Source organism: Ambystoma mexicanum, chromosome 5q, assembly GCF_040938575.1.
Source record: "Ambystoma mexicanum isolate Mex_15411 chromosome 5q, UKY_AmexF1_1, whole genome shotgun sequence".
Classification (NCBI taxonomy): Eukaryota; Metazoa; Chordata; class Amphibia; order Caudata; family Ambystomatidae; genus Ambystoma; species Ambystoma mexicanum.
The window spans coordinates 429,928,209-429,944,080 of NC_090933.1; the positions used below are offsets into that span (position 1 = coordinate 429,928,209).

Sequence of the window (15,872 nt, forward strand, 5' to 3'; positions counted from 1 at the left end):
GGATGTTCATTACTGCTTGAACCAAGTGTTCCAAATCTGCCAACAAAGTAGGGGCACTGACATAGCCCAAACGGAAAGCACCATACTGCAAAACTACCACATGGGGACTGTTGATCCTGCCCATATCTTCACAAACTTGTACAATTCCCTGTACATTGCAATCAGGCACAGTGCTCCACACGACCTCCACTCCTTTAACATCAACATTCTTTGCAACATGCCTGTATTTAGCATACGGTTGTAAACCATGCACAAACATATCTCCGAGCACCCACACCCTGACTTTCTCCACTTCTGCCATCTTCACTACACACAGTCTCTTCCAACACAAATCCACAACCTCAACATCTGATTGGCTGATCCCTACAGTCTTCTTTCCATGCTGGATTTGCTGGAAAACCCTGGATGTAGCACGCCCTGTCCTCGGACAGCTGCGGTGTCCGCGGACCGCGTAACTCTTGGACAGCCCTTCTACCATTTCCACTTCACTCTCTGTGCCATTCCCTCATTGCATACAGCTAAGCAGTCACACAATATGGAGAACGTCCTCAGAACACACCCATTTTGTTTATGTACGAATATTTCAGGACACCGTGAGTGTTCTTCTGGCTCACTCTTTTTTCTTTTGCTGACATATCTAGGCCACATGGTTTTTTTCAGTAACAGTCAGAAATTAAAAATTGTATTTTATTTGTAGACGTATCCTACAAGTAGGTTCTTATGGTAATTCCCTTAGAGTCCAGTCACACCATATGAAACATATACATAGGGGAAGACACAAGCTTTAAAGATAGCATTATTTTCAAGCAAATAAATGATGATTTCTCTGTTTCAAAGCTGCTATTTACCCTATGTATATGTATATTGGTATGTGTTCTTGTCTCTTTCTGTTTTCTCTATAGTAATGCAATTATGTAATACATGGATTTTATTAGCTACTTATTACATATTTCACAGTACACAAAAATATATTAAGAAAACAATTATCATTTCATTATTCGACATATTAACATTACGAATATTATACCTTCATCTTGTACGCTGCACACAATGCTATGTTTCTGCATTAGTAGCTTAGTATACTAGATAGAAGCCCATAATAGAATGCTATTTATGTCAATGCATTGTTCAAAGCACTAATTAGGGTATGATATTTATTGCAATGATCCTTGACACTTTTTTCGCTACATTATTATAAAAATCCCTTGTACACATATTTCATGAAAAGTACATACACATGTGATGTCATCAGTGATGTCATCAATGACATTTGTGATGTCATCTTTGATGTCCTGGGTGTTAGTCTTAGCAGTGCACGGTGGTGGCGCGGGTTATGGTTGCTTAGCTTAGCACGCAAACAATATACAAAGATGGAGTGTAAAAAGCAATTTCTCAGAGATGGCTGTACACAGAATGTTGCAAACTAAGAATTTATGGTCGTTTACAGTGAAGGCCAGCTGTTTCCATTTTTTGCTCGCGTGCCGGAGAGGCCCACGACTCGCACTATAAGGTTCTATTGTTTTTTGACCTTGACAGACAGGGAACGTGCTAAAAGACTTCTTTTGAAGGAGTGTTGCAAAAACGTAAGACATGATAAGGATGAAATTTCTGAAACTAAACCACTTTTATATATTATATCACTATGAGAAAGATCGTTGGCACAGACAGAGTCGTATTTTGGGACTGCACTACGCTTAGACAATGGAAAATGCCAATATAATGTAAGTAACCCTTTAGATTATTTTATACCGGAATATAATAACAATAGCTTGGTGTTAAAGCCCGGTTAAGTTGTACTTGTTCGTTCAGTGTGGCATAGTGTTTTCTACCGCAAACTATCGCCGCCGAATTGGTCCCCTATCGCTTAGAGGCCTCTGAAAAAGGCAGAGGACAGAGAGTGGGTTAATGGGAATAAGTTAACATACTCCGTTGCACTATCCTCGGTAGCAAATAGTTTCACGCCCTAATAAATAAAATGAATATTTTTAATGAAGATCGGCTGGTGAGACTAATTTATGTTTTTTAAAACAGGTATGTCCTTCCATACTGTCAATGCCACGATTTTCAGACCCCGGCCAACTGATTTTTTAACTGCCAGGTGCAGCTACTTCTAAGCAACTTCATGACCCTCACCATTTTATGGGACAATCGCCAAGGACCAATATGCCATTACGCGGTACTAGCGGCTAGAAGCAACATACCAACCATTATGGTGGTCTAATGCCTCGTTGTTGGAACAGCCTTCCGATTATCAGTGCAACCATAGTGCTTCTTTTATCATATACCAACACCCTGTGTACCGCAAAGGAACAGCGCGTGACTCAAGATGAACTTTTGCGGATCGACAGCAAAGACAAATGCAAATCGCTGAATATTCTCTAAACATTTGATGTCAAATAAAGTACTTTACGAAATGTACAATCTTGCTGTTTGCTTTTAAATCACAGTTTCATATTCCGAATTGTGGCGCGCTGTGTTGTGAGATAATCTGTGTTGTTTTCTGGGTTCTGTGTAAAGTCGCGTAGGACTAGAGACGACTGGGCCTTACGCGGTACTAGCGGCTGGAAGCAACATACCAACCATTATGGTGGTCTAATGCCTCGTTGTTGGAACAGCCTTCCGATTATTAGTGTGACCATAGTGCTTCTTTTATCATAAACCAACACCCTGTGTACCGCAAAGGAACAGCGCGTGACTCAAGATGAACTTTTGCGGATCGACAGCAAAGGCAAATGCAAATCGCTGAATGTTCTCTAAACATTTGATGTCAAATAAAAGTACTTCACGAAATGTACAATCTTGCTGTTTGCTTTTAAATCACAGTGACATATTCAGAATTGTTGCGCGCTATGTTGTGAGATGATCTGTGTTGTTTTCTGGGTTCTGTGTAAAGTCGCGTAGGACTGAAGACGACAGGGCGCGTTTGGCTACGCACCCTGTACCGTCACGGAGAGAGACGGGGAATATGAATGCTTTGATAATGTCAGGCTATGGAGATATGATTTAGTGTCGCAAAAGCACGTCAGCCAGGTCGATGGGGCAAGTGATAGGATTATCACATAATGTCGACGCACAGCAGCCTGATTTATCATTTGTTTAGTGGACAAAAAGTGGGGTAAGGGCCATAGGAAATTGTAATGTCAACGGACATAAAGAGGGTTCTTAGAACAATTTCAGCCTGACAACGAACAATACGAACAGCGTTCTCAGAACACCCCCATTTTGGTTTAATTGCAAACATTACCTCCACGTCCACTCTTCCTCGTCCCAGTACTTACTTCATGAGGCCCCTGCCTCCGACACAGGACCTTCTTCTATTTCTTTAAATTCCTATAACTCCTCCCCTACATCCACATCACTCAGTTTCATATTACCAAGCCGGAGGATGGGACCTTCCCCGCAGGGAGGGTGAGGAGGGTCGTCAGTACTGCGATGAGGAAGAGTAGGACTAGGAGTAATGAAGATTGCCAGTAAGTAATCAGAGCATTTCAGGACACCGCGAGTGTTGTTAGAACACATTCAACTTGCCATAGTACAATATGGACAGCGTCCTCAGGACACCCCGTTTTGTTTATGTACAAACATTTAACGACACCACGAGTGTTCTTAGCTCAATTTTAGCTTGCTTGCGAACAAAACGGACACATACTCCGTCCTCAGAACACCCCATCATTTAGTTTATATAGAACATTTCAGAACAGCCGTGTTGTCCGCAGACAAATCGAACAAAACAAAACTGTCTAGCATATAAAAAAAACAGAACATTGAACCTATCTCATACTCCCACACACTCCCCAAACACTCTTACACACCAACAAACTCCACTAAATACAATTTTTAATCCAAGTTTCACCGCGTTGTCCGCGGTCATCCGCGAATGCAAGATGGCGGGTGCCACAGAAAATCTGACGCGCTTCACGCACCACGCCATCCAATCAGCGAACACGTCACATGTCCGCGGACATCACGCAAGCCACTCGGCCAATCAGGGCACCGTTCGCGGAGCGAATTGGGAAGTCCGTCCACGGAGCGAACGGAGATATCACTAATTTTTTTGCCTTACATTTTGGTCATTTTTTAAAGAACTACTAGACGGATTTACACCAAAATTGCAAAAGCACGCTTTCGGGACCAAGCCCCCGCTCCTGCGCAAATTTGGTGTAAATCCGTCCAGCGGTTTGGGCTGTAGGCGTGCACAAAGTTTTTTCCCATTATGTCTATGGGAAAAAACAAAAGTTTTGGGGGGGTGTCCCAAAATGTCTTTTTTTCCAATAGACTGAATGGGGAAAAAACTTTGCGCACGCCTACAGCCCAAACCGCTGGACGGACTTTCATCAAATTTGCGGCAGGAGCCGTGTCTTGGTCCCAAAAGCGTGCTTTTGTAAATTTGGTGAAAATCCGTCCAGTACTTTTCTTCAAAACGATGAAAAAGTAGGTCTGGAAAAATTAGTAATATCTATGTCCGCTCCGCGGTCAGACTTCCCTGTTCGCTCCGCAGAAAAGAAATCGATTGGCTAATCCATTGCGTCATGTCTGCGGACATGTGGCGCTTTCACTGATGGAACAGCGTGAAGTGTGTTAGATTTCTTTGCGGCCTCTGCCATATTTTGTTCATGTTTTGGTGTACACGGACATCGCCGGTAACATGTAGAAAACAAGACACTAATTTACTTATTACAATTATGAAATACTGTTTCCAAAGGTGAGCTTTACGTAGGTTGGAATGGAATGTGGCCACGGAAAATTGAAAAAGTGGTGTTTTCTTGCCACCAAATTCATAGAGTAAAGTGGAAGTTGGCGCTCAATGCACGGCAACGAATGCCTGAGTCTCTGTTACAATGTTTTCAGATTAATAATGAAGTCGGACTGGCGTCCTATGTTTTGAAATCTGAGGCGGCCACCTGGAGTGTTTGATGGAAACAGTGGTTTACGCGCCGTAAGGGAGTAGCGGTTCTCATGATAGGATGCTCATATGTTGTTGCAAAGTGATAATGTATTTGCCTTCTGAGTGAAGGTCAGTTGATTTGCTTTTTTGGTTGCGAGCTCAGTAGGCACACACATCCAAGTCAATTCATAACGGGCTATTGTTTTTTGACCTTGAGCGAAAGGGAAACTTTAAAAGCTACGCAAGGAATGAAAGCTTGGAATAACAATACTATTTGATAAGGTTATATTTTAAAAACGCTTGTAAGGAACATGAAACATCAGTTCACGAATATTCTTTGATGCAAACAGTTTGCTGTCTGACTTTGGCAAAAATAATGAAGGCTGTGAAGATGATGTCTGTACACTAATTGTGACAATGTAACTGAAGTATTATATTTTTGCGCAGTTGTAATTTTCCTCCAATAACAGAGAGTGTACATTGTTCGTGTGTGCAGGCTATGACTAGAGTCACCGTTGGTGACCGTTACTTCTTTTTCTTTCAAATGTTATGCTTGCCCACATAGCTTTGTGTATCAGTTTGCATGTTCTTTTGGTCTTGTGTAACATTACGACATGTAATTTTTTCTTGCTTGTCCATTCATGCTGCCTTCATAACTGAATTACCATCTCACTGTGTAGATGTCCTTTTTTTTAACCCTTACGGCGAGTGCTGTTTATCTGCGTTTGTAGGGTGTCATTATATGTATCCATGGTCAACTCTAATATCTCTAATATTTCTTTAAAATGTCATGTTTGGCCACTTACGTTTGTGTAGTACTTTCCACAATCTTTGTGTCTGTTTTGGTATTTTTTCCTAAAGGTTGGGTATTTACACAGATTTTCTCTTATGTTTTCCGCCTAGCTACATTTTGCCGTACTGTGCGTGCCATGGTTTCCAGATGCCGAGTGACAGCTTCTTTCAACGCCAGATGCAACTGCTGGTGACCGTGTGCCTGTCCATTATAATGTTATGGGATGACAGGCCAGGGCCACTCTATTCATACGCTGAACTAGCGACAAGGAGCATCAAACCATCATTTATGGTGGTGTAAGGCAACAGTGATACCGCCATGTTGGAAATACCTGTGCAAACAAAGCGGGTGCTTTAACAGAAACGCATACTTTGTGTTTGCAAAATTAACTGCAGGTGTCTCTCCATGAACATTTTCAATGTCGGCCTTAGAGTCATTGCTACAAATTACTTGGAAATGGAATTAGTCCGTTCATCTCTCACAGTTGTTTGTTAAATGAAAGTAATTTCAAAATTCTAAAATGTTGCCATTTTCTTTTAAAATCACGTGTATCATTTCAATATGTAAAGTACCACGTTATACGTTGCTGTATGTTTATTTACAGGTTCTGCCTCACGGTACATACTGTTGCTTTTTCCTTGCTGTCATGGAAAGCGAAGAGGGGCTACGTATGGAACAACCACCTTTCATTTCGATGGTGGCCATCCTGAAATAGGATTTTGTTTTGTAGTCTGGCCCGCGGCGGCCCGGATTATACCCAGAAATCATATTTTTCCATAGCATACGTCAAAGCTTTGCACATCTACACTATTATTGTCAAATCGTATTGAGTCTATGTCCTTTACTGTGAAAGGTGGTTCTTAATGCAACATTTACTTTGTTAATGGATGGCTTTCTTTTTTGGTAGGACAGCTAATAAGGCTATTTGCGAACGGAAATGAGGAAAGACGTATCAAACAGTGATATGGGAGAGTGGGTGGCCAGTGCAAAAATATTGTGCGGTTTGTTATTTCCAAGGTTGGGGCAGTGTTTGTCATGCTCCTTCATTACAGTAGTGCTGTTGTTTCTTGGGGAGCATGGATGGCCTTAGCTGATGTCATTTTCAGATAACTAAACCTTTTGCTAAAAGTATGCAATGTGTACTACATTGTTAATGGCTAACTACCAATACGTGTTGGCGCTGTGCAAGGCAAATGTTGCAGGTGGACGTTCCTACATCAATATGGAATCTGTTTCCACATTGTCCACGACACAAACAACTTACTGTTAAGTGTTTACGGATTCTGGGACATGTTACCGTGCTGTATACCAGCATATTGTCAAGTGGTATTCTCTGTAAGGTGTTTAAATAAGTCAGAAATTGCTTTACATTATGGTTATGGGGCACTACTGTAAACCAATCATCTTTAGCAATAAAACTTTGCAAGAAGGAGAGTATGGTTAAGTTGCTCTACTGAAAACCTGTAAAATTGAGTAAAAAAAAGTTATTAAAGGGACGTGATGGTTAAGTTGGCCTACTAAAAATCCATAAAATTCACAAGAAAAAACTTTGTTTGAGGGACGTTATGGTTAAGTTGCACTACTAAAAACCTGTGAAATTCACTAAAAAAACTTTATAAACGTGACATTATGGTTCAAAGTGCAATCGAAAACCCCCTGAATATTCGACAGTTATGGTAGGCTAAGCATTTGTGATGTCATTGTTGATGTCCTGGGTGTTAGTGTTAGCAGTGCACAGTGGTGCGGGCAGTTATGGTTGCTTAGCCTACCATAATTGTCGAATTTCAGGGGGTTTTCGATTGTACTTTGAACCATAATGTCACGTTTATAAAGTTTTTTTAGTGAATTTCACAGGTTTTTAGTAGTGCAACTTAACCATAACGTCCTTCAAACAAAGTTTTTTCTAGTGAATACATAATATATATATATATTACACGACCTGCGGTAACGGCCGTGTAGTTATGATTAAGTTGCTAAACCCATATGAAGAGCAATTTTTGGCCGGCTTATAACTTCGCTCCTCCAGGACAAATCGTCGCCAAACTTCGCAAAAAAAGTATATGGTCCACTCTGAATGGTTTTGGTAAGGTTTGTGAGGTTTTGTCAAGGGGGCAAAGTTATAGGGGGGTCCCAAAAACATTTTTTTTGTTCATAGACTGAATGGAGAAAAACTTTGTTCATGCATACAGCCCAATCCGCTGGACGGATTTTCACCAAATTTATGGCAGAATTGGCGGCTTGGTCCCGAAAGTGTGCTTTTGTAAATTTGGTGAAAATTCGTCTAGTAGTTTTAAAAAAAAATAGATAAAATGTAGGTCCAAAAAAATGTGTGATATGTGGCACCGCTCCGCTGACCCATTTCCCTGTTTGCTCTGCGGATCGGACTCTGATTGGCCGGAGGAGGGGCGTGATGTGCAGAAATACGAAGCGCCCGCTGGCTGGCTCTGAGGGAAGCATGATGTGCATCATAATTTTCAGAAACGCCTGCCATGTTGTATCCGTGGTATCCGTGAACACAGTGTCATTTCGCGGATATATTCTCAGGCGAGCAGCATATGTGGTGACTGCAGGCAGCCTTCATTTGCGTAGGATCGGTCCTGAGGTGAGCAGCTTATGTGGTAACTGCAGCAGGCTTAATTAGGGTATGGGAGTAGATTGTAGATGATATGAGGATGTTTGTATAGGCTGTATTATGGTGCGGTCTGTGTGGCAAGTCCCTAGACTCTTTGGTGCATTGCTCGAGGCCATGCACCCAAGTGTCTGCCCACTGGTTGCAACTACTGCAATAGTATGTGTACAGAAGTGGACAGTGCCTCCGGCGGCTGGCTTATTGGATTGAGTGTGCTGACTGGTTATACATACTGGAATACTGTATGTATAGACGTGGACATGGTCTCAGGTGTGTGGGTTGTGGCTAGTGTAAAGATTGTTGGGTGCATGGCTGTGTTATGCTGTGGTGATTGTGACGAGGTACTTCAGTCTTGGGTGCATGGATGGAGGTGATGCACTCAAGAATCCAGGAGTGTGCCCACTGGTTGAAGTACTGTAATGGTATGTGTAAAAAAGTGGACAGGGCCTTGGGCAGCTGGCTTATTGGATTGAAGAGTGTTGTGACTGGTTGTACATACTGGAAAACTGTATGTATAGAAGTGGATAGGGCCTCAGGTGGGTGGCTTATGTGTGTGGGTTGTGGCCATTGTACAGATTGTTGGGTGCAAGGCTGTGTTATGCTGCAGTGATTGTGAACAGCTACTAGAGTCTTGGGTGCATGGCTGGGGGTGATGCACTCAACAGTCTAGGAGTTTGTCCACTGATTGAAGTACTGGAATACTATGTGTACAGAAGTGGACAGGGCATCAAGTGGATGCCTTATGTGTTTGGGTTTTGGCCACTGGGCAGATTCTTGGGTAGTTTATCACATTATGATGTATTGGTTGCGGGCAGTTTGTAGAGTGTTGGGTGCAGAGGCCAGGCAGCCAAGAGTGTGTCCATTGGCTGGAAGTAGTATAATAGTATGTGAACTGAAGTGAATGGAGCTTCAGGTGGTTGTGTTATGTTTGTGGGTTGTGGTAAGTGGGCAGATGTTTGTATGCATGGCTGTATTATGTTGTGGTGGTTGTGACCAGGGCCTAGACTCTTGGGTGCATGGCCGTAGACTGTGGGCCGTAGGCCATGCACCCAAGAGCCTAGGCCCTGCCCACAACCACTGCAACATAATACAGCCATGTAGTAAACATTGTGATACTGGTGTATGGATTGCACAAATATGTGTACAGAATGCAATGTGCAGGTTATAAAGAAGTATGATACCAATAATGGTATGCTTACTGTTTGTATTGTTGAGGGTCTATGCAGTTTTGATATTGTATGTCTAGAAAAGTGTAGAGGGTCTTGGGTGGCTAGCTTATTGTATGGAAGAGTGTGCTGACTGGTTTTATGTATTGCAATACTATGTGTAGAGAAGTGGACAGGGCTGTGGACAGGGCTTCAGGTGGTTGGCCTATGTGCGTGGTTATGGTAGTGTATTATGCTGTGGTGATTGTGACGAGGTAGTGGACTTTTGGGTGTATGGCTGTAGATCATGTACCCAAGAGTCTGTCCATTGGCTGTAAGTAGTGTAATGAGATGTGATTGTGGCCATCTACTACAGTTTTGGGTGTACAGCTGCAGGCGATGCACTCAAGAGTTCAAGAGTGTGTCCAGAGATTGAAGTACTATAATGGTATGTGTAGAAAAGTGGACATGGCCTCAGCCTGCTGGCTTATTGGACTCAAGAGTGTGCTGACTGGTTGCACGTACTGGAATACCATGTGTACAGAAGTGGATAGGGTCTGACGTGGATACCTTCTGTGTTTGGGTTGTGGCCTCTGGACAGATTATTCGGTAGAATACTGTATTATGATGTATTGGTTCCGGGCAGTTAGTAGAGTCTTGGGTGCAGAGGCCATGCATGAAAGAGTTTGTCCATTTGTCAGTCTAGAGAAATGGACACTTCTCACGATTGACGGCAAACGTATTTTGGTGGCCGAAGGCCAACCGTCTCATTTACATAACGATAGAAATACAGGTTTCCGAGTTTGACCAATGAGCGGCCATTTTGATGTAACAAGGATCACCATTTTGTTTTCTACCGATTGCTCATTGCTTTCTGTTCAAACTGCTTCGCAGCACATTTCTGCTTACTCTGCTCAACTGTTAACATTGTTGTCTGAACGTGAAAGGACAAGGCCGCAAGGCCGCCGGGCTAATAAGGAGTTTGTTGAAACACAACGTAGGCAGCTCCGGAGAGGAATGCCCGGCTCCCTCCCGAATGTAGCCTTAAAGCAGAGCTGCAGGGCATTTAATCATTTCACAGCTGCCAGCCAGTCTCGTTATATGGTAGAATATGTTAGAATAAAGAAGCTAAAGGCTTGAATTATGCTCTTCTTACGGCCCCCCTTTTCCGAGCCCTGTAGAGCGTGTCGGCTCCCAGGACACGAATAGCACCTCATAGATAGCAAGGTCTGGAATGTGACTCTTCCCCCGTATGTAACTCGCTTACAAGAACAGAAGCAATGTGTTCTGTTCAACAAAGAAAAGATGTCTCTACACTTGCAAGGTTGCATATTGTTACTAGAATAGATATTTGAAGGTGTCATATTCGTCGGAAGTGTCCATCATCAAACCGAGTTCAAAGAAACCCAATAAAGGGGGGTGTTAAACATGTCACAGCTGATTGTACGATATGCATTTTGTATATATGTAACTGATGTATGTAATTCACTCTCTTGCGTCCCTCGAGGTCTAGAGATACACGTCGCGGGGCATCAGACCGAGTTGGCCAACTGAGACTATTTGCTTTGCAATAAACCCTAGCTTTGGGAATACAACCTTGTGTCTGGCATATCTATTGTGTGTGGTGACTTGCCTTGTTTCCATAGTGCGAGGGACCCCTAGGGTCCCCTTTCACATTGGCTGGATGTACAGCAACACTATGTGAACTGAAGTGGATAGGGGCTCAAGTGGATGTGTTATGTTTGTCGGTTGTGGTATGTGTACAGATGTTTGCAGGCATGGCTGTATTATGCTGTGGTGGTTTTGGCCAGGATCTAGTGTATTGGGTGCATGGCTGGAGGCCATAGACCATAGGCTATGTACTCAAGAGTCTGGGCCCTGAGTACAAGCACCACAGTATAATATAGCCATGCATTCAACATTGTGATACTGCTTTTTGATTTGCAGAAATATGCATACAGATTGCAATTTGCAGATTATAAAGGAGTATGACACCAATAATTGTATACTTACTCTTTGTATTGTTGAGGGCCTATGCAGTTTTTGTGCATGAAATGTGGAAATGTAGAAGTAATCGTTGTTTCATTCTCTGTGATAAAAAAAAACATGTTAGGGTAGGTACTTCATGATGTATTGCATTGCATTGCAGACATTTGTATACTTTGTAGACCCTCATAATTAGTACTTCGCTTTAAAAAGTTTACTGTGCAATGTGCTCAGTTCCTGTGTTTGTCCGCATAATAATTGGGTCTGTGGGGAAAAAGAAATCCATGCAGGATTAAAAAAAAAACGTCTACATTTATTTGTTGTTATGTTGCACAGTCCGTTTTAGTGACGTGTGTACTAGTTACAGCAATATTTAAGGTGCACTGTTGCAGTAGGAGGAATTGAAATGGTGTATGATTTTTCTTTTGGAAGTGGTGGTAGTAGGGTTGCAGTTAGATACCAATTGGCGTATTCTGTTTATCTGTTTCCTCTTTTTAGCAGTATTTCTTTATGCGTTTGGTTGCTGTTGATGTTTTGTAAGTTCTGTGGTATTGTCTATAGTTTGGAAGTTGGTGAGGGTATGTTTGTAGCACTGTGGTTCTGAAGGTTGAGTTTGGCAGTTTGACTGCTGCAAGTAATCTTGAAGTATTGTGGTTGCAGTTAGATACAAGTCGGCGTATTCTAACTGTGTACCGTTTCTCATTTTCTCAGGGTATTTTTTCAAGCATGTGCATTCTTGTTGGTTTACATTTTTTATTATTGTGAAGTGCCTTTGCAGCACTATGGGTGTAGTTACTGATATTTGTGTATTTATTGCATCGGTATGGGCATTGTTAGACAGCTGTTGCCGTATTCTACTAGTTGGTGTTTTCAGAGTTTACTGAGGATAGTTTGTAAACCCTCATACTCACTACTTTTTTAAGTACTATGTAGGAAATAATATTGGTTTGGCTTTTCTACACTTGTTGTTTCTGTGACTATAATCTTTGGGTCATTGGGGGGAAAAATGGAATAGTGGGGCAACTGATGTATTTGTTGGATAGTTGCTATATGCTAAATTGTTCCATTCCACAGAGTAGAAGGTTATTTTCTTTTTGCAATTATATGTACTGGTGGGTGTTGGGCAGTAGGTCATTCTAATTTTGTAGATCAGTGATTACATTTTGGTTTAAAGAATATTAAGCAGGCATTTGCAAGATTTGGTGGTAATCTCTGCTTTAGAGTAATTGAAGTATCATTGCATTCAAACCATCCACATTTCTTTTTAATGTATGCAGTATAGTGACATGCACTGGTTGTGGTGCCTGTGTGGTAGATTATGCCTACTGTTGTGAAGCTTTTCTTGCCAATTGATACTTGTCCATGTGTGAAGCTAGTAAGCGCGCAGTTGTTTTTGGTACCATCTGCATTATATCTTAACAGCATCACTATTACGTACTGGCTATGTGATTGTATCTGTAAGGTGGAACGATTATCGGAATTGCAAGTAGTACATAATATGCTATGGTTTGCATTTTGTACGAGCTGCTGAAATGGAATGGATTCGCAGTTAGGAATAGATATATAGACAAAGGGCTTGTTAGGGACTTGTTCCTGCATCACATGGTTGCAGAGAATGCATGTCTGTTTCCACATGTATGACATCTGGAAGATTTCATTTATAGCTATGTTATTGCTTTTGAGTACTTGCAGTTAGTACATTAAAACGTTTTAAGGATATTCTTGTGTGTTTATAGTGAATCTCATCATTCCAGCACAGAAATCCAATTCCTGCCTTATTCCTGAGACACTGAAAGTGTAATCAGGATTGTTTGTTGCATTTCTGTGAAGGAGTAGCAGTTGTAAACACAACTGGTCTGAGCCGTTTCAGTAAATGTTTTGAACAATTTGTGGCAATTGGAATAGAACATTGATTGCTATATTTGCAAACAATTGACACCAGTTGTATTGGAAATGATGGGATGTATAGTTTGCACGTAGTCTATTTTACTCTGCGATGCAAGGAATGTCAGCATTGACTTTACTTGCATCAAAGTTGACTTGAAATAGTCCTTCAAGTGTACGTGGCCGTGACAGTGCTACGTAACTCATGCCTTCTTTAAAGACTGTGTTGCCAATATCAATCAATGCTTGATCTAAGGTTAGACCTTGCAATTTATGAATAGTGACTGCATATGCTAGAGACAGAGAAAACAGTTCTCTGCGTGCATACATGTCTTTCAAACAAAGGAATTGGGCTGTTGAGTGTTGTATCCTTTTAACTTCTAAAAGTTTGTCAAAGTGGACGTATACAAACTGAATTCTGCTGTCACGTGCGTATGTCTGGAAGCCAACAACTGTGCCAAGTGCTCCATTAACTAAACCTTGATCCACGTCAAGGTTTTGCTTTAGCATTACTCTACAGTTTAAACACAATGTTAAAATGTTCTCCAAACCAGCTGTGTTAGAGATATAGTTTTCTAAGGTATTTAGTCGTGCTGTGGCTTGTTCACACATAGGTACTGTCATACCATGTACATCCAGTTTCTCTGTGAAGTAAATTTGCACTATTGCTTGCATTTCTTTTTTCAGCATTGTTTCCCTGAATTGTGCACAGCTTGCTAGAGTTGACATAAGGACATACAGTTGACATTTTTGTGTGCTAATTGTTCCATGACATCAGTAGAATATGTGTTATGTCCGTATAGCTCATGATTGCATCTGGTATTTAAGATAGACTGTGCTTCCTTAGATAGAACACCAATCCGAATGCTTTTCAAAATGTTGGCGGAGGTGAGGTCTGTAGACTGATGCATGTTTTCAGTTAGTTCTCTGTATTGGAAATGTTGCCAGAGATTTACATTCCCTATGCTGCCAAGAGTTTTACGGCACAGTTTGTGACCTAAGGTTTTAAAAATATTTTCAGCTTTCACTTGTGTTAATTGAAGGAGATCTCCGAAAACAATCACATGTTTTCCTCCAAAGAGTTCTTCGTAGTCTGTTTTGAGGACATCTTGTAATCTAAGGTGAATCAAAGCCAACATTAGGTTGGAGACCATGCACATCTCATCTATTAGGAGCATTTTTGTTTGTTTCAAAACTCTGCGTAGTTCCATTGCAGCTTCTGGTGAAAGTTTGTAGTAGTCTAATTTGTTTTGGTGTTTTACTGGAAGGAGTAGCAATCGGTGTAAAGTGACACCACCTATATTGTAGGCAGCTAAACGTGTGGGGGCAGTTACAACGACTGACAGTTTGTTGTTTGTCAGTTGTTGGAGGAAATTGCTGATTATTTTTATTAAGAATGTTTTCCCTGAACCAGCATCACCACTCACGTATAGCAGTATAGGTAGAGGTACAGGTTTTAGTTTCGTGCTGCATACCATGTTCAATTTGTTTAGTTACTTCTTGGAAAATGCTACGCTGTTCATTGTTTAATTGTGATTTGAGTATAGCAAAGCCTTCTGTAAACCCTTCATACTGGCACATTGTGTTTTCTACTTCAGTCATGGCTAATTCTGCGTCATTTGCTCTGAGTGGCTGTCCAAGTGGTTCTTGGCTTCCTGTTAGAGAAGGCTGACTGCCGTCAGGAATGTCTATATTTAGTTGTGCCTGGAGTTCTTCTTCTTGCTGCTGTTCATTGTCGAACATGGTTTTGTACTGTGTAAAATGTATATCTGTTATAGTGCTTTCATTTGCTTTGAAAGCATCTTCATTGGAGACATGGATATCTAATAAATCTTCTTCTTTTCTCCGTGGTTTAAAATGTTGCAGTAGGGCCATCTAATACAGTTCTTTATGTTGAGGAGGTTTTAATGACAATTTCAAATGATTAATTAGGCTGCATTTGGTGAGTTTCATTAGGCTGCATTCACAGTTTTCAATGTTGTATCTACCTTTCTTCTCATCTGGTTTAATATTATTTTTGTATGTGAAGTTTTGGGCTACGTGGTATAGACACATGGTTTCCAAAGCAGTACTCCTGTTTGGATAGTATGTGTCTACTAATTTTTTCAAAATGTCTTGGCTGTTGGGATCCTTTTTGGCTATTGTTTATGGCTATTGTTTCTATGTCTTCATGTGATTTGAGAACTCTTTTTTTGTATTTAGCAGGACCAAGCATAAGCCATACTATGTTTTCAGATTTCTGATACAAGGCAGTTAAATGATCTGCGGCATCGTAGCAGCCACAGTCTCTATGGGAGAGTATTTTTATGCCAAAGCTGTACACTTTCTGTGACAGTGTTTTGTCATATGATATGTCATTCCAGAGGTCTTTCAGCTCTGTTTTCTCTGCTTTGGTTAAGTAGGCTGTGACATATCGTACAAATGCAGTGGACTTGTCTGCAATGTACTGCACATCTATATTTGCATTCCATAGGATGGCAATGATTGCATTGTAATCATTGATGTACTTTGATTCTTCTGCTCTTTTTATGCAGTATGTGTACTTAGGGG

The 15,872-nt window shown here is 41.3% G+C and overlaps 1 protein-coding gene across 1 annotated transcript in view; it reads left to right on the forward strand.

Annotated features, from left to right (window-relative positions):
- Positions 1-15,872, forward strand: part of LOC138498272 (histamine H3 receptor-like) — a 412,215-nt gene that overhangs the window by 103,769 nt on the left and 292,574 nt on the right. The window lies entirely within an intron of this gene.